The sequence below is a fragment of the Dasypus novemcinctus genome, chromosome 15 (assembly GCF_030445035.2).
Source record: "Dasypus novemcinctus isolate mDasNov1 chromosome 15, mDasNov1.1.hap2, whole genome shotgun sequence".
NCBI lineage: Eukaryota > Metazoa > Chordata > Mammalia > Cingulata > Dasypodidae > Dasypus > Dasypus novemcinctus.
The window spans coordinates 10,306,316-10,333,515 of NC_080687.1; the positions used below are offsets into that span (position 1 = coordinate 10,306,316).

Below are 27,200 nucleotides of genomic sequence, written 5' to 3' on the forward strand. Positions count from 1 at the left end.
AATTTCTTTCACCTGGTTGCCCCCTGAATCAGCATGCTGGCATCATCCGGACAGGTGGCTGCAGCTGTCTATGTTGTGATTTTGGGGGTGCCAGGGAAGCTCCTGCCCCACGGCTTGTCCACTTCTTCCAATCCCCCCTGACCTTGAAGTAAAGACTCACAGGAGCTTGCTGAAACCTGCACATTTTGGGACTTTACTCCCAGGGATCCCAGTTTACTTGCTTTGATGTGGGGGTGGGAATCTGCATCTTTACAGGCACTCCAGATGGTTCCAAGGAGATTACCTTCAGATTAAGCTCAGAGAAGTGAAAAACTTAGTAAATTCCTTGTATTTAAAAAAATCCAACACCCCTGAAAAGGAAAGGACATATATATATACACCCACATACACTATTCTGATACTCCATCTTTTGTATCTATACACACACATATATGTTTAATAATCGTGTTTTTATATACACATATAAATCCGGTTTTATATATATAGCTATGTATGTGTCTGTATCAATAAAATCAAATCATTGGATAATGGTTGGGAGCGCTCTGAGGTCTTTGGAAGAAAATGATCACATATGAATGCATCATACCTTCATTACATGTAATTGGGTGAATTGTTTCCCTCATCCTCACAAAAATTTCCACAAAATGCAGAAATGCCCTTCAAAAAATCCAGAGAAAATGACTCCTAAGGGAGGACAGACAAAGGTAACCCATGAACAAGATTGAATGTATTTTAATGATATTTTAAACTGAGTATAAACTCATCAAAGGTACAGGTTAAGTGACTTTCAAGCAAAGATCTAAGCAGGGCCTAAGCTCCTGAAATGCTCACTCTTCACTTCCCAAGCAGTGTAAGTGGATTGATCTGCATCAATTCAGCGCAGCTGAGGAGCTGCTAATGCTTAACCGGCCAGGCAGTCTTGGGTTTGCAGGGTAAATCTAGTTCCTAACTTGAACCCCAGGTCAGGGTTGGAGTTACTTTAGGGAATCCTAGAGAGGGGGCAGTTTATAGTCTCTGTGGGATCTTTTTAAAATCCTAGAGAAGAGACAGTTTATAGTCTCCATGGGATCTTTTTAAGCCTTAAACCGACTTCAGAGCATATAGCCCAACTCTACACAAATCTCCCCTTGCCTCCATAAAAAGCCTCCCGTGGGACTTCTAGAACTTTCCCATGATCAAACCCAGAGAAAGTGGTCATGGTTCAGGCCAGCCTGGTCTTGCCTCAAGACTTCCAGCCTCTTGTCTGTCCATCCTTATGCCAAAGGCCCTGCAGCCTCCCTTAGACGCAGTCCCAAGCTCTGCGAGGCTGAATTCTCCCTGGATACTTTGCCGCAGATAACACCCCAGGGAAGAATGGAGACACAGGGTGCATTGCTCAGGCCGGGCTCACTCGTCAGCCGCCAGAAAGCGGGGCACTGGATTACAGCTAAATTATGACGCTCTTTCCCCCTTCTGATTCAGAAAAGCTTTTCGTCTAAGTCTTTGAGAGCTTCCTGTACTCGTTACATAGCTTACGTATTTGGCTCAATGGGACTTTTTTTTTTTTTTTAAGGACATGTATGGGACTCCCAGAGGAAACAAGACAGACATAAATATACTAACTTTTTGTTGAGGCTATAGGTCCTGGGAACAATAGCAATGCTAGTATGCAGAGAACAACTGAGAGACGTGTTCATGTTTTCTTATGAGCCTCATCTTTCTGCTTGCTCCGTATCTGTTTCCAGAGAGCTCAAAAGTCTTTTCAGACAATTTGCATGAGATTGCCCACCCTTGCACCAAGATTGGTGCCTGGAGTCACGGTGCAGGACGGTCCATTTCCCTGCAAGGCAGCTGGAGATCCAGTGTCCCCTCTACCTTCCCCCAAGGACGTTTTGCAGAGGCAGGCCCAGTTATCACAGATCCTTAAGTGATTTAATGACCAGGTGGAGAGATTCCCGGGGCTGGGGTTGCCCCAGGCCTTGTATGTCACTCTAATTTCCATGGAGCAAGGCTCCCATCACTGGGGCCTTCCTGCAGGGACCACCAGTCACCCTTCTGGGCTCATCTCCTGGCACAATACCAAGTTTCAGGTGGAAGGTGACTGCCTAGCCATCTGCTTTGCAACTGCTTTGGAGCATGGATTTTTCTTCTGTCTTTTCCTAATTCTCTGCAGCCCAGCACCCTGCACATAAGAGATTCCCAATGCAGAGGAGTCTCTCGGTGAAATTCACTCCACTGTAATCTTCCTTTCGGTAATGCGGGGGGACCCCCAGTTTTTTCTTAGCTGGCACAGGAAGGGCAGGCAGGGAGAAAGTGAACCTGTTTGGGGCCCCTGGGAAGGCGGGAAGAGGGTTAAGTTTGCCGGAAGGATAGCGGGATCAGGCACCCGATACAACTTTTGCTTTTATTAGAGCCTCTAAGCCCTTGGACACTGAAGGAAGAACTGGCAGGTGACAACGAGGTAGAGCAGGCACTTCCTGCTCAGGGGAACTCAGACGCCATCATCAGACATGTCACCTGTACTTGGAGCCCCTCCAGGGGCAGGTCACCATTTATTACACTAAAATGCGTCCTTCAGGGACGCCCCGAATTTAAGGAGCGCCTTCTTTAGATGCTGCCCCAACGTCCTTCCCTGGGCATGGAATGAAGGGCCGGGGGCCGGAGCAGGCTCTGGCTCCCAGGAGCAGCCTCTGAGATGGAGGTGTGCGGCAGGAGCCGGCAGGTGCGCAGCTGGGAGGACCCTGGGAGCGGTGAGGGCAGGGGGACTGAGCCGCGGGAGCAGGAGCAGCCGGGCTCAGCTCCGGGGGCCCTGGGGCCGGCCCGGCCCTTCCCGGGTGTCCTGCCTTGAGGACCAGCTCCCTTCACCCGAGGTGGCACCTGGGCAGGGACCGAGCCTTGGCCCTGACAGCCGGGCCTCAGCCCTGCAGGGTGTGCGCCGCCCGCCCCACATCCTCCACAGCAAGGGGCGGCGACGACGCGACAGGTGGCGAGGGAAGCAGCGCGGGGGACGAAGGCCGTATTACAGGAAGGCTCTCAGATGACCTGTCACCACGTCAGGCCTATAAAGTCCTGAATAAATGTGCACTCTTAAAGCCGCCTTTCGGCGTCCGAGGGCGTCTGAGGGATCATCTTGTCCACACTCCGGTTAATAGCCAGGGGCAAAAAGGCTCAGACCAGTCCAGACTCTGCCCGGGAAAACAGGCAACTCTCCAACCACGCTGGGCCGGGGACCCCGGCTCCTCGGGGCTCTCCCCAAGACCCCGTGTCTGGCTAAGACCCCCCGTTAGAGTCGCCCCGACTCCCGGGGCTCAGGTTTCAGTCAAAGGTCCCAGCTTGAAGGCATAAGGCCAAGTGTCAACGGCACAGTCCGTGAAGCTGGCAGTGTCACTCCCAAGCTGGACTCTGGGCTAGTGAGGAAAACCCACTGGGGACCTCGGGACCCCCTGCTCCGGAAGTTCTGGCTGACCCAAAACAGAAAGCACGACAGCCGCGCCGGAAGCTCCTGCGGTGAGTGTGCTGCAGGTGGCGCGGTGCAGCAGCGACCCTGCCCTCCCTCCCGCCTCTGCTTCTAGCACTCTGCGCAGATGTCTGACGAATTAGAGCTCACTGCTTCATCTGAGGGGCCAGAGTCCAGTCAGGACATAGTAAAACTAAAGTGCCACGCACAGTTGGGCCCTCGATAAGTGTTGATTTTCTCTTTCTTGCCACAATGACATCTCTTTTGTAAGTTTTGGGGGGTGTTTTGCCCTAATAACGGGAGTCCTTACTGAATCAGTGAATCCAACTCTTAGTATTAGAGACTGGTCCATTTCCAGGTGTCCCCACAGAAATTCCTCCAGAATCTGGTAAAATGTCAAGAGCAGACCCATTGAGGGACACACAACTCAAATGACTTCAACGGTAATGAATTTATTTTCTCACATTGTAATTCCAGAGGGAGAGGTGAACTCTCAAGGAAATGGACGGCTCGTCGCCTTAAATGTCAAAGGACTGCCAAGTGGGTAGCAAAGGCCTAAGGGGGAGGGATTTAGGGTAGTGGGTCCGGGGCCCCAGGGCCACTCGTCCTCCAAGGCATTTGCCACAACGAGGACACTCGGAGGACACTCGGGCTTCTGTCCCTTGGCCACCCCGAGGGAGGGGGAGCAGCTAATGCGGGGGGGCGGTCTTACAGGAGACCCTCCTGGAGCCTGACACTCCACAGGGTCCTGAGTGCGAGCCAGGAACCAACCTTCTCTCTCTCCTCCAGCCGAGGCTGCTGGTGCCCACCAGCGGCAGAGGGGAAATGGAGAAAGAGGAAGAGCTGTCCCGGAGGGGTCGCGCGTGCTCCCGGCCAGGCACCCTGATGGAATGTCAGCGGGATGTGTGGTTTAGGGCGCTCTAGGATGGTAGCACCTCCGGGCCCCACGGCAGAAGCAAATGCAAATCCTCTACGGAAGTCCTGCCTCGATCCGATCCCACCTTTATCCCAGACCTGTGAGTCCCCACAAATCATTTTTCAAGGACAATGACCTCCTCTCAAAGATAAATGGCAAATAAGGAAACAAGGTGACCAGAGAAAGAGCCAGTGGAAACAAGAAGGCAGAAACAGATATACAGCAGCTTTTTTTAGACTCATCAGATACGGACTGTGAAACAACCACACCCGCGATGTTTACAGAAGTCAGCAAAGCGCCCAGAGGACGAGAGCTCTGCTACCACCACAGTTCCTTCCAGGAACTGAGACCTTCCTGTCTCTCCATCTCGCCTACCATCCTCAGCTGTGTGCTTGTCCTCAGTGAGCGCACCTCGCAGGCACAAGATGGCTGCAGCAGTTCCGGATTTCACAGGCACGCAATGTCTGGAGGCATAAAAGGGAGGATATGTTTCTGTGTATCTTTCTTACAGTGGGGCCTCCCAGCAGGCTTCTCCACACACTTCCTGGGCCAGGATTACCTTTTATACCCCTAATTAAAGTCATCACCAGCCAAGGAAATGGTTATTAGCCTGACAATGATTGGACCTCTGGGACTAGGCTTGAAAGCAAGGGCCTGTGGAGGAGAATAAATATCTGAACAAAACCCAAGCTCGAACAGCAAGGCTGAAAATAATGTGTATGTGCGGAGCCTGAGTAGAGAGAAGGGAGGGACCCATCTGCAGGAGACTCTCTCTCCAGGTTTTGCCAATGTGCAGCGTGCTGATAATATTTTCTAGTGCTGTGACGTCTTGGCCTCTGGCTTTGACACTTGCTCCCAGTGGAGTATATGAAGGCATTTCAGCATATGTCAGATAAGGACATGGCTTCTGTCATCCTTGAGATGATTCAATGTGACGCACTTATTAAAGTTTAATGTGATTTAATAGTCATGGTTTTCAGATTCTGTGCTGTGTCTTAAGAGGAAATGTCACTTTGTACAACCTACTGCCAAGGTACAGAATTCAGGGATGAGTTTCAGTTTATTGTTGAGATAAACAATTTTGACAATTTAAGGGTTAAAATACACTCTAAATATTTTCATTGTAACATTTATGTAATCTAAAGCTTCTCCTCCCCTCCAGATGGCTCCCTCATCTGTCTGCTTATTATCTGCTTGCTGTGTCTGCTCCTTGACTGCTCGTTGTTTCTGCTCATCTTCTTTAGGAGGCACCAGGGACTAAACGTGGGACCTCCCATGTGGGAGGTGAACACTTAACTGCTTGAGCCACATCCCCTTCCCCTAAGGCTTCTTTTTTTCTCATTGATTTTCTCTATTGTTTTAAATTTTTATAAATTTTTATAATAATATATTTTAAATTTATTTTTAAAAGATACAAAAATCACACAAAATGTTACATTAAAAAATATAGGAGGTTCCCATATACCCCATTCCCAATACCTCCCACTTTTCCCACATCATCAACTTCTTTCATTAGTGTGGTACATTCATTGTATTTGATGAATACATTTTGGAGCAATGTTCCACAGCATGGATTATAGTTTACGTTGTAGTTTATACTCTCTCCCAGTCCATTCAGTGAGTTATGGCAGGTATACAATGTCCAGCATCTGTCCCTACAATATCATTCAGGACAACTCCAAGTCCCAAAAATGCCCCCACATCACATTTCTTCTTCCCTCTCCCTGCATTCAGCAGCTCTTGTGGCCACTGTCTCCACATCAATAATATAATTTCTTCCATTGCTAGAGTCACAGTAATTCTATAGTAGAATACCAGTAAGTCCACTCTAATCCATATGTTATTGCTCCATTCTGAGAGCCCTGGGATGGCAATGCCCCCTCCACCTCTCAATTGAGAGGGGGCTTCGATCCCATGTGGCTGGTAGGTGGGACTCACATACCTACAGCTGTAGACTCTCTTGGTTCCTTGATGTGGTGGTTGACCATCCTCACCTCCCTGTCAGCTGACCTGGTAAGTCCAACACACCAGAGAGTAGGTGTTGCAACACTGCTGAGCCTCAGGGCCCAGCTGGCACATGGGCATCCCAGAGAGTCCAGTCTCCTGGGCATACACCAACCCCAGCGCCAACCACAGTTTCAATAAAAGGGACAGAAGAGGCATGTGTAGAGAAGTCACATCTGAGTCCAACTCCCCCACACTCAGGAGCACAAATTCCAAAGTAGGGCCCACTGGAAGGCACCGAACTCCAGGGCCACCCACCATGACCATAGGACCTGGGTGTCTCTGTCGCCCTCAGGAGCACCAGTACCTGGGGTTGTATCTACTTTGGCTGTCTCCGAGACCCTGCCTAAAGCTTCTTTAAAAACAAAACATTCCGTTAAAAAAGAGAAAGAGAACCTAGAAGTCAGAGAGCCCAGGAAGGAGAAGATACAACCATGTGACAGGATAAATACAAGCCAAGGAACCCCAAAGATTGCCGGGGGCCGGCACGGGAGCACTGTGGTCCTCAGGGAGAAAGCACGTCTTGCTGATCTCTTGAGTTTGGACTTCTTCTAGTCTCAAAACCATTTGCCATGAGGGGAACTGCTCTAGCTCAGCGGTTGAGCCCTGGCTTCCCACATACAAGGTCCGGGTTCAATCCCCGGCCCCAAAATCTTCAAAAGAAAACAAAAAAACACAAAACGTGCCAATTAATTCCTGTTTAAGCCAAAAAGAAAACGATTTGAATCAATGAGCGGAAGTTAAAGGAAGGGAACAGGTAGTGGTGGCCTTTCTGGGATTGCGCTTGATTTTGCTAAGGTGTATCTTTTATCCTTCGCACACCTGGGGGACCAAGGAGCGCCCCGCATTCCCAGTGCCCGCCCCCAGGCTGACACGCTGAGCCTCTCCTGTAATAACCCTGGGAGATTAGAGTGACTGTTTGTCCCCGTTTCTCCATCAGCACCAGTTGTCCTTTCCCTCTAAAAAGGGCCTGGGTTGGGAAGAGAAAGCACGCAGCCACCCTGCTCACAGCCACTCCTAGAGCTCTGCTTGCACTGCCTCCTCGTGCAAATCTCAGCTCTTGGGTTATCCCATGCCATTCCGGACCGGTTGGCGTGTCCCAGGAAAGCCAGTGTTGGCAGAGTTAAGACAGCCACTGGGATCCATGGCCCTTCCCTTCCGGGCCCTGCGTAAAACTGTGGTCAGTTTCTCTGTCTTTACCACTGGCTTCTCCTGCAGCCTTCTTATTACTCCAGAGAGATTTTGCTTGGGAATTCAGCGGGCTGGCCTGCATCTACTCCTCTGCTCTTGCCTGGTGTAAATGACTGATCCAGTGCACCAGGCGTGCCAACCAGGAAAGTTCAGTTCTGCAGAGAATTAGCCATTTGCCTGGGGTGCTGGCTTTGAGGGGAAATCAAACTCAAACTCTTCTGGGAAGTGGATTTGGCTCAAAGGATAGAGCGCCTGCCTACCATATGCGAGGTCCAAGGTTCAAACCCAGGGCCTCCTGGCCCATGTAGTGAGCTGGCCCACGTGCAGTGCTGCTGCATGCAAGGAGTGCCATGCCATGCAGGGGTGTCTCCCACATCGGGGAACCCCATGCCCAAGGCGTACACCCCATAAGGAGAGCCGCCCTGCGCAAGAAAAGCACAGCCTGCCCAGGAATGGCGCTGCACACATGGAGAGCTGACGCAGCAAGATGATGCAACAAAAAGAGACACAGATTCTGGGTGCTGCTGACAAGAATACAAGCAGACACAGAAGAACACACAGCAAATGGACACAGAGAGCAGACAACGGGGGGGTGGGGGTGGAGGAGAGAAATAAATAAAAAATAAATCTTAAAAAAAAAATTCAAACACTTCTAATAACCTGTCTGACTCTGAAATTCCATGGGACTAAATGTCTAAAATCTTGCTGGGTGACGTAGAACACACACGATGTAATGTACACTATTAAACTGCTACCTAGACTGGGGTTTCAGAGGGAAAGAAAGTAGCCAGGAAATGCCTGTACTTCCCCTGCTGCACAGCGTTCATCTTTAGCCTCGTATAGAAAGTTGTGTCTTTGGCCTCCAGAAGCTGTTAGTCGACCATGTATCAGGGGTGACATCGTAGCTCCAGTATGCTAAGCTTCTGGGAGCTCCCTTTTCTTCCCAATCCGAATAAACGGACTCCTGAGTCCAGCTCTGGGCTTGGTGCTGGGAGCACCCCCAGGGCCCCTCCAAGGGGGTGCTGGCATCCTCTGGGCATGGTCCTGGGGGACCCGCCGCCCCTGGGGGCCCCCTCTCTCTCTGGCCTCCAGCTGACGTTCCTGCTTCCGCTCCAGCATCTATGGGCCCATGGCGCGGGGCGCTGGCTGGGGCTGCCGCCTGCTCAGAAGGTTCTGCCAGCTCTCTGCGTGGCAAACTCCCGCGCTCCCTCCAGGTCTTTTCTCAAGTCCCCGTTCTCAGCGAGGCCTCCCTGCTCACACCTGGAATAACCTACAGCCTGGCCCTGTCCGCCCCCAGAGCTCTGGCTCTCCTGAGCGACTCCACCCTTCTTCCCGGAAGCCCTGCTCTACTGCTCGCCCGGTTTCCTTCCTTCTATCCCACTGCCAAGGCACACCTGGGGGACCTGGCAGGTTCCAAGCACACGGGGGTACGAAAGAAACCTTTGTTGACACAAAAGGACAGATATTGTATGGTTCCCCTTATACAAAAGACCTAGAAAAAGCAAATTCAGAGAGACAGAGAGTAGAATACAAGTTTCCAGGGGCTGAGGGGAGGGGGAATGGGGTGCTATTGCTTAATGAGGTGTTTGGGGTGATGGAAAGATCTTGGTCATGGACGGCGGTGGTGGTCGGGCAGCATGGTGAATGCCACGGAATTAATTGTACATTTAAAAATGATTAACATGGCAAATTTTATGTTTTATATATATATTAACAATTTCTTTTAAAAATTGAGTTGATTAAGAGGAAAAAAAGAAGCCATTTCTCTAGCAAAATTTAAAAAAAACGGTCTTGTGGGCAGAGCTGAAGCGGGCACTCCTGGCTCGGCGCGGCCCGCTGCAATCCGCCACGTCAGGCCTGGGCATTCACAGGGGGCTTCGGCTGCTGGTCACCAACCAATTTGACCAGTTTTAAGGACAGATTGGATCCCTTCGAGGTGTTGAAAGTGTCAGAGAACAAGAAAAAAGAAGCCGGCAAGGGCAGCGTTGGTGGCCCTGGCGCCAAGAGCGCAGGGCAGGCCGTGGCCCAGAGCAGGCAGGCAGCTGCGTAAGAAGTCTCAGAATGACCCAAGAACCCGTGCCCCCCAGTGCAGATGTGCTGCCAAGAAAGAAGGAAAAAGACACGTGAGAAGAAGAACTGATCAGCAACCTCAGGGCGCAGGGAAAATAACTGGTAGGCCACCAGAAGGGCGAGCGCCTCGTGCATGGCGATTTGAAAAGACACTTGAAGAAAAGAGTGAGGACGGAGAACTTTCTGTTGATGGACTTTATGGAGCGGCCTATCCGGGGCTGAAGTGGCCGAGGAGGTGGGTTTGATTCTCTTGGCCAACGTGAATTTGACAGGCATGGTGGGAGAGACAGCTGTGGCCTGAAGCAGGAGGACAAACGTGAAGGCGGCAGATCTCACCACTGGGCACCTGTCAAAGACGCATTAACAGAATGCCCAAAAGGCGCTCCGAAACGAATGTCTCCTAAGTGCCGTGGCTTGGATCAAACAAATGGGACTGAGGAAACACCTGAAGGTGAAGAGCCTCCAGTCGCAGACACTGAAAATAAGGAGAATGAAGCTGAAGAGGTAAAGGAAGAAGGTCCAAAAGAGATGACTTTGCATGAGTGGAAAGCTATCCAAAGTAAGGACCAGGCAAAAGTAGAATTTAATATCTGAAAACCAAATGAAGGTGCTGATGGGCAGTGGAAAAAGGGAATTTATGTTCCCTTATGAAGAACGTATGTTCTTCACAAGTCAAAGAGGCTCATGCTGAAGATTCAGAGATAGGCCATCATTTCCAGAAGCCAGGAAATGATATAATGTCTCAGCTGGAGATCAATTTTGGAGACCTTGGCTGCCCAGGACATGGTGGACATGGGTGTGGGGGACATGGGCGTGGTGGGCATCCTTATTGTGGCGACAGGGCTGACGAGTGCTTCTGTTCCCGATGTAGAAGACTCAGAGGCATTTCCAGCTCTGGCTTAACTGGATGCCATAAGGCAACCCTGGGTTTTCTTTGTGGACTCTCCACTCTGAGGCTTTGCATACTTAAACACCCCAAACACTAAGAAAAAAATTTTAAAGACTGTCATTCACACCTAAAGACTGAATTTTATCTGTTTTGAAAATGAACTTCTCTTGCTACACAGAAGTAACAAATATGGTAGTCAGTTTTGTATTTAGATATGTGTTTTTGGTAGCAGGGATGTTTTCATAATTTTCAGAGATTATGCATTCTTCATGAATACTTTTGTATTGCTGCATGCAAACATGCGTTTCCAAACGTGAAATACAGGTGTTTAAAGCTTTCGCTCCATTTGTGTTTTTTAATTAAGGATTTAGACGTTCCCCCAATTATGAGCTGGTTTTAAATATTGGACATAACATTTTTAATACCTGCTTCGCATTTTCACACACGGTCAACTGGGACATGTAAACTTGATTTGTCAAATTTTATGCTGTGTGGAATACTAACACTGTTTTAACTTAGTTTTAATATTTTCATTTTGGAGGAAAATCTTCTCAATTCTCATGATAGCTGCTATATATGCTAAGTCTTTATATACAAAATATCAGTACTTGAACAAATTCAAAGCACACTGGTTTGTTAACCTCGCTCCTGCTGTGATGCATGGTTTACTAGGTTCAAGTTATAACTCACAATTTCGCTATAAGTACTTAAAAATATGTGACTTGCCCACTCTAAAAGTCAAACTAGATGGGTGAAAGTTGTTTAAGCTACTTATTGTTGGGAGACAAATCCTATCGAGTGAAATAGTTAAACGGGTGTGGATTTTTTCCCCTCTCCAACAGGGTGGATGGAAGAATTTGATTGGGCTAATGCATAATATTTAAACTGTTCCTATAAAATAAGTGTCTGGACATTTGGTATGATTTTTGTGTGTGAAAGGCCCCCAAATCAAACTTGCACCTCGATAATCAACATCCTTTTAAGTCTTCTATGTTTTAAAGAAACCAAAGGACACAGGTTAGCACGGTGAGATGGGGAGTATTTTAATATTTGGATTTTGGAAAGCAGACAGCTCTACTTTATAAGGTTGGGACAGCAACACCATCATGAAATATAAACCAAAAATCTTTTTGTTTCCAAATTCTTTATATTGCTATTAATTTTGGTCTTAAGTTGATAGGTTAAAGCATGTTCCACAAAAGGTGAAAAGTATGTTTTCCCTCTTTCCCCATCAGATCATTAGGTTAATCATGGATTCCTTGAACAGGAACACCACTTACTAAAAAAATACTTGGAAAGAATGATGAATAAACAGATTTTCTAGGATTTTTAAAATACTTCTGCCACATTTATTGGCAAATAGGAAAGGAATTTTATTTAAAGTTCTTAAGATCTTTAGTCACTCCATTTTCAGTAATTTTCTACGTAAGGTAATGCCCAGTTTTAAAAATAGTGAATGTCTTGGGAAACAGATGTAGCTCAAGCAATTGGGCTCCTGTCTACCATATAGGAGGTCCAGGATTCGATACCCAGGGCCTCCTGGTGAGGGCAAGCTGGCCCATGTGGAGTGCTGGCCCATGCAGAATGCTGCCCCGTGCAGGAGTGCTGGCCAATGCAGAGAGCTGGCGCAGCAAGATGACACAGCAAGAGGCACGGAGGAGAGAAAATAAGAAGAGGTAGCAGAACAGGAAGTTGAGGTGGTTCAAGAGAATAACCACCCCTCTTCCACTCTGGAAGGTCCCAGGATCGGTTCCTGGAGCCGCCTAATAAGACAAACAGACACAGAAGAACACAGAGTGAATGGACACAGAGAGCAGACAACGGGGGGAACAGGGAGAACAGGGTGGGGGGGGGGGTGTGGAGAAATAAATAAAAAATAAAAAATAAATCTTTAAAAAGGTAGTGACTATCTTAAATCTTAAAATGTTGGCTGTTCTACTGATTTGTTCTCCTGAAATACTGCTAAAAGAGAAATTTGTCCAGGAAAAGTTAATCATTTCCCTAACATTCCAAAAAAGAAAAAAAAAAAGTATATTTGAGTTAGATTTATTAATCTGATAACCTGCTAGTCTGACATCTTAATAGGAAGTACATGATTTTTTTTAATCCCCCCTGGTGGCTTTTTGCGTGCTGTCTGCTCTCTGTGTCCATCTGCTGTATGTTCTTCTGTCTGTATTTATTTTTATTTATTCCCTCCCCCCTTGTGGCTTGCTTGCTGTCTGCTCTCTGTGTCCATTTGCTGCTCTTCTGAGTTTTGTTTTTTGGTTTTTTGCTTGGCTTCCTTTTTGTTGCATCATCTCGCTGAGCCGGCTTGCGTCACCTTGCTGAGATGGCTCTCTGTGGTGCTTGCGGGCTGGGTGATTCTCCCCAGCGTGTGGGAGAGGTTGCCTTCACAAGGAGACCCCAGACTCGAACCCAGGGCCTCCCATATGGTAGACGGGAGCCCAACTGATTGGGCGACAGCCGCTTCTCCATGATTTTTTAAAAGCTGGTTAAAACTTGTGCTGGTGTTTTGGATCTGATGATGCTGAGCTTATTTTGCACTGGTGCTAATGTCAAATCTAATTTTTAAAAAATATTTATAAAGAGTCCCTGCTTTCCCAGAGGCAAGTATTAATTTTGTCCGAATGGATGATTGACCCTTCTTGAGATTGGAGCACACCCCTAAATCATGTTTAGGCTTTGAACTAAGTTGCTTCTGAACATCTGGCATGTTTATAAATCTTTGGTGTTCTAGCGACATATTATAGAAAACACCTACTGTATAAATAAAAAGCACTTCACAAGTTCTACTCACTGCTTGCCATTGCTGGCATTCTGTCAGTAGAGTATTCATAGCAATATCTAGTATGTTGCAAGCTTTCAAGATAGCCTGAATTTTTTTTTTAATTTAAAAGATTTATTTTATTTCTCTCCCCATTCCCCCCCATTGTCGGCTCTCTGTGTCCATTCACTGTGTGTTCCTCTGTGTCCGCTTTCATTATCCGGCGGAACTGGGAAACTGCATCTCTTTTTTGGTTGTGTCATCTTGCTGCGTCAGCTCTCCACGTTCGGCGCCAACTCCTGGGTGGGCTGTGCTTTTTTCACGTGGGGTGGCTCTCCTTGGGGGGTACACTCCTTACACGTGGGGTTCCCCTACGCGGGGACACCCCTGTGTGGCACGGCACTCCTTGCGTGCAGCAGCACTGCACGTGGGCCAGCTCCACACGGGCCAGGAGGCCCTGGGTTTGAACCTGGACCCTCCATATGATAGACGGACACTCTTATCAGTTGAGCCACGTCCGCTTCCCCCAAATTTTTTGAAGTTGGACCATTAATTGTATCTGGTGGATGTAAATTTGCCTCCTAGTTCACTTTGTGTCAAGAACTAAAACTGTGAACCTTAACTTATTCTTATTGGTGGGTAATAACAGAAAAAGAGTAGAGATTTAATTTTATGCTCAAAAAAAAAAAGAAATAATTGAATCTAATGACTGAATCCTTTAGCTTAGGTTGGAAGGTGATTTCACTCTTTATTTATATGCTCTAACTCTCTCTGATATCCAAAGATCCATGATGAGGAAAATTTAGTGTTCTTTTTATTTTGGAGCTCTTAAACTGTCTCATAAATCTGAGCATTAAGCTTGAATGTTGTGGCATAATACCTAGCACATTTGACAACTGGAGCAGATCATTTTGTTCACACCCTCTTGGTAGTAAACAACACTCATTTTCAGTAGTTACCAAAAATAATTTTATTTTTATGATTTTTTCATTTGATTTCTTCTTTAGTTTCAAAAACAATTAACAGTTAAAAAGAAGACTAGATTTTCATTTAAAGATAGAATTCCCAGTCAATATATCATATATGAAATTTACACTTATCAAACAAAAAGATTAAGTCCAGTCCACACTGGGGAGAGGGAAACAGGCTCCACCTTTTAAAGGGAGGAGGATCAAAGAATTTGGACTTATTTTTAAAACTACCATGCAGCAACTATTTAGACCCAACCAACCAACCAACCAATTTTTTTTTTCAAGAGAGAAACTGGCCTTGTTTGGAACTGCTGGCTTGAGTTGATAATGAAAAGCAGATCATCTTTTAGCCATTTTTATATGTTTTATAATCTTCACAGACTGTGCACCCCTTGTCTGCCCCATGCCCACGTCCCTGCCTGTTTTACACCATAGAAGGGAAACACGGATGTGCTGGACGCGGGTCTTTGGGAAAACCCAGCATACTCCACACTTGTCCCTTTGGCTGTTTAGCATGCAAACGCCCTTCCCACCTGGGAAGCTGCAGTGCAGGAGCTCCACGGCAAACCTGCCAGGACGGGGTGCCCAGCTGTCGGCTGTGTCTCTTTCTGACTCTCCAGCCTTCCTGTCAATGCCGTGAGCTACCTCCTACCCGTCTAGAGCATTCCTTTTCTGCTCACATGAACCAGAGTCAATATCTGTTATTTGTAACCAAGAATCCTGGCTCACATACCTTGAATATTGATTTTTGACCCAAATCCCTGTTGTTGTACGGTTTCTTACATTGACCTTTTCTTTTTTTCTCTCTCTCTCTCGTCCCGGTCATTCATTCATCCATCAAACATTTACTGGTTGCTTTGACAAGCCGAAATACAAGGCTTGAAAAAAATGGCCTATTAAGACCCGCCTTTGGGAGCCGGGGCGCGGGCGGGCACGGTGCTGGGTGCCGGGCCGCCTCGCCCGTGCGCGGGGTCCAAAGGCAGCAGTACTGCTCACCCTGGCGAGCAAACTGAAGCGGGATGACGGTCCTAAAGGGTCCCGGGCAGCAGCCACAGCTTCAGACTCCACTCGGAGGGCCTCTGTGCGGGACAAGCTGCTTGTTAAAGATGAGGGTTACTACCGGGGTGGAAAATGTCACTTTGAAACTGAAGTTCCTGAGGGGTACAACGTGGTGCTCCCAAAGTAAGATGCCTGGCCAGGATTTGGCACCCCAACGTCACAGAGACAGGGGAAATATGTCTAAGTTTACCGAGAGAACATTCGATCGACGGCACTGGCTGGGCTCCCACGAGGACGGTAAAGGATGTGGTTTGGGGATTTAACTATTTTTTTTACTGACCTTTTGAATTTTGATGATCCGCTGAATATTGAAGCTGCAGAACGTCATTTGCGGGACAAGGAGGACTTCCAGGATAAAGTTGAAGACTGCAGTAAGTGTTACGCCAGATGATACGAGGAGAGCTTGCAGGACCGCGGATTGCATGTGGCAGATGAGTCCAACTTAAAACAACAAGGTTAACCCTCCTCTCCCCAACCCCACGTCCCCCTGCATTGTTCTAGTCCATGGCCACATTGTCCCCAAGAAGAAACACGGCCTGACTGCCCATATGTGGAGGGGAATTCAACAAAATACAGCCAGAAAATGTGCTTTGGGCTCTGGAGAGTTTTCTGCTTACCTTGACATGTTTACGATTTCAAAACTGTACTGTATAGGCTGTTGATGATGTTCTTGAGAAGTTTTAAGGAACTCAGAATTGAGGTTAGAGCTTGCCTCCCTTTTCCCAAACAAGCCAGTTTCCTACACAAGTGATGCTAATGACGTGTTCAGTGTAACCGCTGAATGGCCATAAGGAACTCGCTACAAATGGGGATCGATGCAAGTTTTCTCAGCTTCTTCCCGAAATGCTGGCCCTGCCTAGGTGTCCTGAAGCTTGCCAGAATGCTTAGAGTCATTTACTGTGTATCTCTCACTGAAATGCATATTTTTTTAATGTAAGTATATTTTGGGTAGAACAGACATGTACAATTTAATGCTTTAATTATTTTTTTCTATTCCCATTTAGTTTGTATTTTCATTGTATAGAGTAGACAGAATGATGTTGGGTCAAGCAACTATTGAAAAGAAATATTGAAAAGGAAACTGTGAAAGACAAATTATTCATTCTGTCCAAATGCAACAAGAATATAGCTTCTAAAAAATCAGAGCTCTTACTATCAGATCCAGCTATGTGACAAGAACGTTTTGGAGCCATTTGAAGCTAGATCTGAATGTAAATACAGGGAGCCGGTTCTCCCCTGCTGCCCACACAAAGCTGGCTGGCAGCCCCCGCCAGCTGGGGAGCGTGGCGCTCCTGCTGGCTGAGGGGACGGAACCCATGGGCCCTGCCTGTGGGGCTGTGCATCGAAGAGCCAGGCCCTCGCTGCCCCTGTCCTGTGGGACGGGCGAGATAGCACCTGCGCGGTGCCCGATGCCCCCCGAAGCCATGCCTGTGGCCTTCTCTGCTGTTTGCTCTGGTTCCGGCGTTCTCGAGGGGGCGCCTGCTGGGCCTTGGAGGCCCCGACTCAGCCCCTGGACACAGCCTTCCCGGGTGGGCAGGTGCACAGGAGTCAACAAGGAGGGGCTGACGGACCTGGTCCCACACGCAGACCTTTGACCCGGGAGCTCAGATGCAGAATAATTGTTTGTGTGGTTTCAAAAAAAAAAAAAAAAAAAAAGACCTGCCTTTAAAGAACTCCTAGCCTGGTCCAAGGTGGAATAATTTAGAAAAGAGATGATCGCGTTACATCGTGTTAATGCTAGAACAGAGAGTTCTACGAAAAGCAGAGGCCCCTGACTCAGATGCTGGGTGAGGAGGAAAGTCAGATGGTTTCCCTTGGCCATTAATACTTGAATTGTGTCTTGAGGGATAAGTTGGATGGCCGCACAGACAAGAAAGGGACACGGAAGGACAGCCTATTAAGAGGGAGGAGCTTAGCCGATCAGAACTCCACCTGTCAGAACCCCAGTTCAGTACGTACATTTCCAGGGAAGGAGTGGCAAAAGTCAAAGCTAAGAAATAAGTACAGGCCAGTGTTGTATGTCTCGCTTAGGAATTTGGACTTTACCCTAATGACAACATGTACCATTAAAGCAGAGAAAACAGCCGGTTTTGTATTTGAGATTGATTTCTCTGCCAGCGATGCAAAGCAGTACCTGGAATGGGGCAAGATTGAAAGGTAAGAAAAACAGAGGTGAAGGTGTAGAGATTTCCAAAAGGTGAAGGCCAGAACTGAGACTGGGGTTGACGATGAAGATGAGGAGGACAGACCGGAAGGAGGGGTGGCTGGCTTTGGACTTCTCTGCTTGGCTGCCCGTGAGCCAGCTCCGGGAGGCACAGGTGGCCTGTGTTGGTGACCAGGACCTAGTTCAGGGTCTGGCGCCTGCTGGGACTGAGTAGGTTTTGATCCACCTCCAGGCTCACCCCGGCAGCGTCCAGTCTGCTGAGGAGGCCACCCAAGGCGTTCCTCCTTTCTGCTAGTGCTTTTGATTCTTTCTTAGAATCTCCATTTGTCTGCTTACATTACCCATCTGTTTTTGCATGTTGTCTACTTTTTCCATCAGACTCCACAGCATATATTTTTTAATACTCTGCCATTTTTATTTTATCTATATTTTCACCTAGTCCCCACCCCGAATCAATTAATTTTTTTAAACTAGCGTTTAAAAAATTTTTAAGTAGCATATATACAAATTAGAATTTCCCATTTGAATCATTTTCAAGTGTACAATTCAGTGGTATTAATTGCTTTCACATTATTATGCTGCCATCACCAATATCAATTACCCCCATTTTTTAATCATCTCAAACAGAAACTCTGTACCCATTAAGCAACCATTCCCTCTTCCCCTCCCCCCACTTCACTCCCACCCCTGGTAACCTATAATCTACTATCTGTCTCTATGCAATTATTCTAGAAGTGAGATCATACTATATCTGTCCTTGTGTGTCTGGCTTCTTTCACTCAGCATGTCTTCAACACTCATCCATGTTGTAGCACATATCACAAGTTCAATCCGTGTCACGTGCACATTGGCCAGCCATGCATCTTCTTTGGAGAAATGTTATTTGAAATCTCTTGCCTTTTTTTTTTTATTGAGTTATTGCCTTTTTGTTGTTGTAGCAGTTCTTTATGTATTCTGGATATTAAACCCTTATCAGATATATGGTTAGCAATTATTTTCTCCCATTCTATAGATTGTCCTTTCATTTTCTTAATAGTGACATACAAGTTTTTCATTTTAATGGGGTCCATTTTATCGACGTTTCCTTTATTGCTCATGCTTTTGGTGTCATACCTAAGAAATCACTACCAAATCCAAGTTTATGAAGGTTCCCCCCTGTGTTTTCTTTTAAGAGTTTTATGGTTTTAGCTGTTATGTTTAGGTCTTGATCCTTTAATTTTTGTATATAATGGGAGGTAGGGGTCCACCTACTCTTTTGCATGTGGATATCCAGGTTCTCCAGTGCCATTTGTTGAAGAGACCTTTCTTTCCCCAATAATGCACTTGGCACCCTTGTCAAAAATCATTTGGCCAAAGGTATATGGATTTATTTCTGAACTCTCAATTCTGTGTCATTGGCCTATTGTCTTTGTGATGGTTTAGAACCATGTAACACAGAAAAACATGTTCTTCAACATAATCCCTTCCTGTGGGTGTGAACCCATTGTAAGTGGGACCTTTAGATGAGGCTACTTCAGTTAAGGTGTGGCCTGCTTCAAAAAGGATGAGTCTTAATCCTATTACTGGAGTCCCTTATGAGCTGAATGAAATTCGGACAGAGAAAAACCACAGAGGGAGCAGCCAGAGGCTGGACATCAATGGGACCTGAAGAAAAGGAAGAGACCAGGAAATGCCACCATGTGCTTGCCATGTGGCAAGCTAAGGACCAAGGGTGGCCAGCAGCCAGCCCCAGAATGCCAGTCTTCAGGGAGAAAGCATCACCTCGAGGATGCCTTGATGTGGACATTCTAATAGCCTCGACTTAAGCTAATACTTTCCCATTGTTTAAAGCCAACCCATTTCATGGTATCTGCTTTCAGCCACCTAGGAAACTAAAACATGTGCTATTAAGAATCATTAAAAATAGATTTTAGGCTCTCTGAAAGTGCTTATTAGTAACATCAAAGTAGTTTTTCCCAAGTCAGTCTTTCTCAGCCAGAACAAGGCCAGGGACCCACTCACAAACAAAGTTCTGGATGGCTCCAGACTGCCCTGGGAGGTGCCAGGAGGGTGCCAGGAGCTTCTTCCATGCTCCCCCAAAGCTTTATTCTTGACTTGCCCCTTGGCCAGCAAACGTAGCCCCTCACCTCTCCTCCCCAGCTCTGAGGAAGTGTACCTTCTTCAAGTCTCCTTTGCCATCTCTGTGTGGGGCAGGTTAGAACAATGGCCACACTCAAGAGCTGGGTGCCCAGTGATCCAAAGTAGCTCATCAAAAGAACTGATCAGTGAATGGCCCATGCTTCCTCCAGAACTGGGGGGACTGGATTTATATGACCCTTTCTGTCACAACAAGCTATGCCTTGGAAGCAGAAATGGCTCAACTGATAGAGCGTCCGCCTACCATATGGGAGGTCCAGGGTTCAAACTCAGGGCCTCCTGACCCGTGTGGTGAGCTGGCCCCTGCGCAGTGCTGCCGCGTGCAAGGAATGCTGTGCCATACAGGGGTGACCGCCGCATAGGGGTGCCCCACACACAAGGAGTGCGCCCCTCAAGGAGAGCCGCCCCACATGAAAAATTGCAGCCCATGCAGGAGTGGCACTGTGCACAAAGAGAGCTGATGCAGCAAGATGACACAACAAAAAAAGCAGCACAGTTTCCCAGTGCCTCATGACATGAATGCAAGTGGACACAGAAGAACACACAGCAAATGGACACAGAGAGCAGACAACGGGGGGAAAGGGGAGAGAAATAAACAAAATAAATCTTAAAAAAAAAAAAAAAAGCTATACCAGGGGCTGGACCCCACAGCTGCCTGTGGCAAGAATGGGGGATAATAACTACCTTGCAGAGAGAGTAGTTTACTGATTTTTACTGCAATTTATCAGCCTCTTCTTCCTGCTCTTCCCTGGATGCTATACAGTATTCTCCTGGACTCTGGAATGTTGAAATAGTTGATTCGGACAGTTCCCGCTCATTTAAAAGTTGTTCTGGTGGAGGGACTGATTCCTGGAGCTTCCTACTCTGCCATCTTCCCTCAGTCCTTATTGTATCTTTTTAGTAAAGTCATGGAGTCAGGTAATGTAAGTCTTCCTGCTTTACTGGCCTTTTTCAAGATTATTTTGGCCGTTATAGATCCTTTGCATGTCAATGAAAATTTTATAATTAACTTGTCAGTTTCTTTCTTTCTTCTTTTGTTTAAGGCTTTGATTGGGGTTGCCTTGAATCTACAGGTTAATTTGGGAGAGAACTGACCACTTCGTAATATTTAGTCTTCCAATTCATGAACATGGTATATTTATCAATTGACTTAGGACTTTTTAATTTCTCTTGGCAATGTTTTATAGCTTTCAGTGCAAAGGTTTTTGCACATTTTTTGTTAATGGATAGAAATATAGGTTTTGTAAATTTATCTAGATCCTGATAATTAACTTATTTGTTATAGCAGGGTTTTAAAAAGTGTTTATTCCTTAGTCTTTTCTATATAAACATGTTGCCTAAGAATAGGCACAGATTTACTTCTAACTTTTCAATTTTCCTGTCTTTTATTTCTTTTTCTTGCCTTTTGCACTGGTTATGTGTTCCTGACATTCCTGTTGAACCTTGTGTAGCACAAGACATGACCACTTCCTCTTCTCCCTCCAGCTCGTTCAGTCTCCCACTGCCATCTCCACCACAGCAGCTCTGCTAGCCTCCATGTGACCCTCCATCGCCTATTAATGCTAGTCAATTAAAATTCCCTACCTGATGATTTCCAAATCATGACATATCCAAGCCTGGTTCTGATGCTTGCTTTAGCTCTTCCCAGTGTGTTTTTGCTTCCCTTTTAGCCTGCCTTGTTGAAAAACTGGACAAGGTATTTCAAAGACCAGAAACTAAAGGCTTTTAGCATGTGACTCTGTTTATGTGACTCTGGTTGGCAGTTGGGCTGTATTTAGTCTTTTTCATAGCTGTAGTTACCAGAAGCTTCCATCAGATTCCTCTAGTGTCCTTGTTTCTGTCTTCCTTTTTTTTTTAAGAGGTACTGTGGATTGAACCCATGATCTTGTATATGTAAAGTAGGAGCTCATCGGCTGAGCTACACCTGCTCCCTTTGTCTTCTTCTTAAGTAGAATCTAAGCCTTGCAGCCCTTCAGCTATAACCCACTGTTATTGTACTGGAGCTTGTTGATGTGGTGGGAAGGTGTGCAGGAAGCATTCTATAATCTGATCATTAAACGCCTGTCTTTGGGTGGACCTGTATCCCTTGAGCTGTGACTGTTACAAGTCTTCCTGAGCTTTTTTTGTTTTCTCTGTTAGGTTAGTCGGGAAAGCTAGAGGGGGCAGAGGTGGGGAAGTGCCCTTCCCCCAGGTGGGATAAGGCTCAGGTAAATGCTTTGCCCTGGCGGAGTCTTTGGTTATGCTCTGGGCTATTTCAGAGGTTACTCTTCCCCTCCCTGCCAGGCCCAGGAAGGGATCTTTCTTGGCTCTTCACTGGGACAATCTCCTTTGTTTTCTGCAGGTAAAACTGGACAGGGAGAAGACCTCTCTGAGACTGCAGCCTCTGGGAGTTCCTCAGCTTGAGCTACATCACACTAAGCCTCCAGCAACTCCTCAAAATGACCCTTTAAGAGTTCCCACCAGTTCTCTTCAGGTGAGGAGCTCATCCACGGATAAAGAGTTCCGTTGAGTTACGGTCTGAATGCTTGAAGATTAGGTTCTAATTACCCAAAGACTCCCTGCATCTTACAACTCTATTATCAGGGTTACAGGATAGTGGAAATAAAGCAAACTATAATCCAACTGGTCAGGACTGTGATGAACCTTGCCAAGATAAATCCCGTCTCCCTACATTTAAAGATACCCGAGATTAGGGTTACCCTTCCAGGGGACAAGACGGCTCTCTGTTTTCTAACCTCGGGAATACCTGCCCCCAAGGTCACCAGTAGTAAAACCTGGGTGGTGATGGGAGCAACTGCCGGAGGCGACAGATAAGAGGGTTGCATTTTAACCTTGGAGAGTTGAGCTTCTCCTTAAAACTCCACTGGGTAAGGAAGAAAGCTGGACGGCAGGACAGCTGGCTCCCAAGGAGGGCCCTTTCTGTACCTCTACCAGCACGGGGGTCTAGCCCGGCATGCGTGTTCTGTGAAGTATAACACGGGTGTTTCACCTCTGTTCTCATTCTCCTAATGTGTGAAGTCAGAAGGTTGGACCGGCTTGCCACGTTCTGTCTCCTAGTTGGCAAGTCTGGGTTTGAGCAGGCCTCCCACGTTCCTCCCTGCAGTTACGGCTCTGTTCTTGAGATAACTTTTCTAGATAAAGGCCTCTCATTGCCAGTCAGGGCTCAGCTTCCATCCTGTCTTATCTGACAGTCCAAGAGAGTACTTTTGCCATGTGCTTGCTGATTCAACTTTAAAGCTCATAGAAACACTTTGAAACTAATGCCCTTGGAAGAGGTTAAAAGCTTTAACAAATATGAATGACTTTGCACAGTACTGTTTTATGGTTTCTGCTTCTCATTTCTTAAAAAAATAATCTCTTTTTTTATTATATGTTAATGTACACTCACGGTTGAAATATTTGTGGAGAATTCAGAAAATTATGCTGGCTATGGTATTTGCAGATAAAAATCAGTTATAATCCCATCACTCAGAGATAATTGCCATCAACATTTGATAGACAACTTTACAGGGTTTTTGCTATACATACTTATGTATACTTAGTTTTAAACAAAATTGGGATTACATTATTCACTTACTTTTGTGGCTATTTACTTAATGTCTTAGTGTTACCAGATATTGACTAGGTTCTTGACTACACTGCAGAAATGAATTTCAAGAGCATGTTGGGTGAGTTAGGCCAGTAATTTATTCAGGTAGGGAGGGACGAGAAATGGGAGAAAATAACAGGTCATGGTCCCAGGTAGAGGGGAAGGTCCTGAAAAATGATAAAGGGGACTGATTTATAGACTACAATTCCTCATTATAGGTTATAGATCCCCAGGTTAACTTGCATAGTGATCCAAGTGGGGGAGAAGGCAGCCAGAGTCGGGGTCCAGAGGTGAGAGAGAGAGCTGAGGCCTTGAACCTACTTTTTTTTTTTTTAAGATTGATTTATTTATTTCCCCTCCACCCCCGCCACCCCCACCCCCGGTTGTCTGTTCTCTGTGTCTATTTGCTGCGTCCTCTCTGTCCGCTTCTGTTGTTGTCAGCAGCACGGGAATCTGTGTCTCTTTCTGTTGCGTCATCCTGCCGTGTCAGCTCTCCATGTGTACAGCACCACTCCCGGGCAGGCTGCACTCTCCCTCGCACTGGGCAGCTCTCCTTTAGGGGTGCACTCCTTGTGCGTGGGGCTCCCCCACATGGGGGACACTCCTGCGTGGCACGGCACTCCTTGCACATATCAGCACCACACATGGGCCAGCTCCACACGGGTCAAGGAGGCCCAGGGTTTGAACCGCAGACCTCCCATGTAGTAGACGGACACCCTAACCACTGGGCCAAGTCTGCCGCCTGCACCTACTTTTTGAACTGTTGATTATCCCACCCCTTTGCTAATGGCAGGGGAGGAGTTCCAGCTGTTTACCATTTTGATTATTTCTCCCATTAATCTCCCAGGAGGCCCAAAGATAAAGTCCTTGGGGAATATCCTGGGCTTCTCCTGGCTTCTGGAGGAAGTCTTCTTCTGAGTGGCAGAATCTTGGGGAGGGTCTTCCAGCAGCCATCCTGGAGTTATGATGTCCACATGGACTTCTTGCCAGGTTCCAGATCTGTCTATTGATTCCCTATTTTACTAGCCGACTTCATTCCCCCCTCAGAGAGTTTACACCTTTATTCTTAAAGGGGTGCTGAAGGGAAATGATCTTTCTTCCGCAGCTGGTTAGGAGCAGTAAGCCCTACCTGACAAGGAGTAAAACTCTCTGACTCTTCTAGCTCAGTCAGGAGAAGACAGATCTGGCATCCTAGGCAAATTGGGATGAAGCCCCACTATGGCTCATGAGATGTTGATTCTGGAAGAAGTAAACTTCTTTAGAATTTTGAGAATATAGTGTCCCACTAAAAGGATACTGAACCAAAAAAGTAGAACCGTAAAGCCTGCATTTTCCCAAAGTTTGTGGGAAACAGTATTCTTCCTTGAGTTGAATGGAAGAGGCATTGCCCTTTTTATTTAAGTTAAAGGAGATGAAAACAGACAAGGTTTTTTTTTTTTTTTAAAGGATGTCTGTTTTTTTTTAAAGGGATGTCTGGTTTGCCCTCCCCCTAGCAATAGGTATTTGGGCTAGTATTAGAGGGAACAGCTGACTTTGACATAGACACGACTTAGCTTTTTCTCTTGAAGAGGTATTTCAGGCCAGCGGGCATTCATGCATCCCATCAGGAGCTTCTAGTGAACTGGCACTTTATTGGGCAGCTGGCTTCACTCAGGATTAGTGTACCAAGCGGGAAATCCCTTTAATTTTAATAGCTATGAGAATGATCAGAACTACAGAGTAAAGTTCTTTACATTTTGGCTCTAACTGAGAATGAAGCGCATTTTCTTGCTAAGTTTTGATCTGAACATGGTTTCCAGGTCCTGAGTGAGGACAGATTGCCCATGGACTATTTTAAAGGGGCTAAGCTTAAGTGGGTCTTAGCCACTTCATTTGCCATTTCCCTTCTGATGGAAAACACTTAGCCCTGGTAGGATGGTATATGGATTTGCCAGTCCTCCCCAGGGTATGAATGGGACAGGTTCTGGAATAAGGGCTAGGAGGGAGACCTGGGTTAAGCATGTTCACTAACTACTTAGAAAATGAAATTTACCAGGACTTTTAACATGTTCAATGTTTCACTGCATATGGTTTAGAATAGAAAAGATATCACCAAAATCATTAAGCATATATCTAAGTTAGGATATAGGTACAGTGCTTAATACTAATTAATGTACTATTCAATGTATAAGTTTTTCTTTGAGCTGCAAGATTTAAGTTCCAGGTTTGCAATACCTTACATGTTATCTCTTCATGAGAGCAAGTCATAATGCCATTGTGTTTCATTTTTACTCACAGTACTCTGGTGATCATTGCTCTACTTGGTATGTTCTTCACACAGCCAGCAAGCTGCAGCACCATTAACCCTAGAGAGAAGCTAGGAAGGAAGTTTCCAGTATTCCAACAGGTGGTGCATAGCACCTTTTGGCACTATGAAACAGTGCCAGTCTGGAGGCAATATTCATTGTACATCTGGCTATATTGAGCCATCATTGGCTGCTGCAGGAGTTTGAAACTACAATGTAGTCTCCATTGACTTCAGAAGCACAACCAGAGATGTAGTAGATACCTTTATTGTTTTAGGGGTCAGTGACCAACTGGCCAATAATTCAAATGGAGAGGCAACCTACAGTGTATTGAAGGCCTGGTTAGAATGCACAAGAGAGTTTGACAATGCTGAAGTCTATCTCTATTTTTATGCACTTTTTAAACATTTCCAATGCAATGTATAACATATTAAGTGAACTTTTTAGTACTTTGCTTTTTACTTTTACACTTTTACCAGGAAGATGTTAATTAGCAGGTACTCTTACAGTTTCTAATAAGGTTTTACTTTAAGGTGAACTGGGTACCTTTATTAACTATGTCACAAGAATTTTATTAGTAATAACTTTGTAAATTCCACTTGTGATTTGTACATTATATCCACTTGCAAGACAGTATTGACACTTAAAGACTTATCTTTAGGTTATCTTTCACCATTATCCAATTTCTAACAGGTGAATCCCAAATCTGATTTCCTAGGCACAAGCAAACTGACTAAGTTAAATGCAGATTTCAAAGTTGAACTTAAAACAGAAGAGAGAATTTTATACCTTTAGCATTTCTAGGAACTCTTTGATGTTAATGATGGCACATGGGGTTTTTTATTTTCTAAGAGAGGTTTAGTAAGCAGTCTAGATCTTGATCTCTACTCACACCTTATATAGGCACAACCAAGTTTTAACTAATGGAAGTTTGAGGTGTGGTTCCTCATTTTTCTAAGGAGACATGACATGAGGTTTCTGGACCTCAGATCTATCTGTTCTCTTTTCTTACACTGGTTTAACTGGAATTCAAGGACCTATACAGAGGCTGCTCTTGGCTATACTGTGGCCATGTGGACCAGCAATAAGCAAATTTTCCTGATTCTTGAGAAGATACTCCTACTGGGAGTTTACTGGGAGACTAGAGACCATGCCCATTATTCTAGGAAGAATGAAGAAGCACATTTTAGTCAATTGATCTGGCTTCCCAGAGTCCTAGTCTGACTAAAATGTTCACCGCAGAGCTGATGCTCTGTCCCAGTGTCCTGAGAATTTCAATTTTCAGAGCCTTCCTGACCTAAAGGCATCCCTGTGGGCAACCTAGGTCTTGTGGGGATATCTGATGCTTCCCACGATCTGATCAATGCGCCCAAGCTGAGTTGGTGGGAGATGTTCTGAGCAGTTACTCCAAATCAGAGTGCTTGAGCTAAGTCTCAGGGGATATTTGGCTGCCCTCTGAATGGAAGGGCCTAAGGAATGGAGGCCTTTCAGAGTTTCCCACTCTGGTTCTCAGCACCTCTGACATTTCAGGGTCCGAGACTGACTGCACAGTTACCAAAACAGAAGTTCCTGAGTTAAATCTCAGGAAATGATCAGCTGCTCTCTGAATTGAAGCACCCAAGCCTTCAAATCTTGGGGGACATTCAAAGTTACTTCTCTAGTTCCCACCACCCTGGGAATCAGAGACCCTGCCACTGAGCATTTCCAGGGCCACCTGGACTTGGAA

The 27,200-nt window shown here is 46.2% G+C and overlaps 1 protein-coding gene and 2 pseudogenes across 1 annotated transcript in view; all 3 read left to right on the forward strand.

Annotated features, from left to right (window-relative positions):
- The first annotated feature begins 2,674 nt into the window (after nucleotides 1–2,674).
- On the forward strand, nucleotides 2,675–10,520 carry LOC131273558 (SERPINE1 mRNA-binding protein 1-like; annotated as a pseudogene).
- A 4,235-nt stretch (nucleotides 10,521–14,755) lies between these two features.
- Nucleotides 14,756–15,691, forward strand: LOC101434286 (NEDD8-conjugating enzyme UBE2F pseudogene; annotated as a pseudogene).
- Nucleotides 15,692–17,252: 1,561 nt separating this feature from the next.
- Nucleotides 17,253–27,200, forward strand: part of SLC46A3 (solute carrier family 46 member 3) — a 41,878-nt gene continuing 31,930 nt past the window's right edge. Inside the window, exons 1-2 of the mRNA XM_004458537.3 lie at nucleotides 17,253–17,457; nucleotides 21,942–22,073. The gene's annotated coding sequence lies outside the window, so the exon portion shown is untranslated. The remainder of the gene's footprint in view (nucleotides 17,458–21,941; nucleotides 22,074–27,200) is intronic.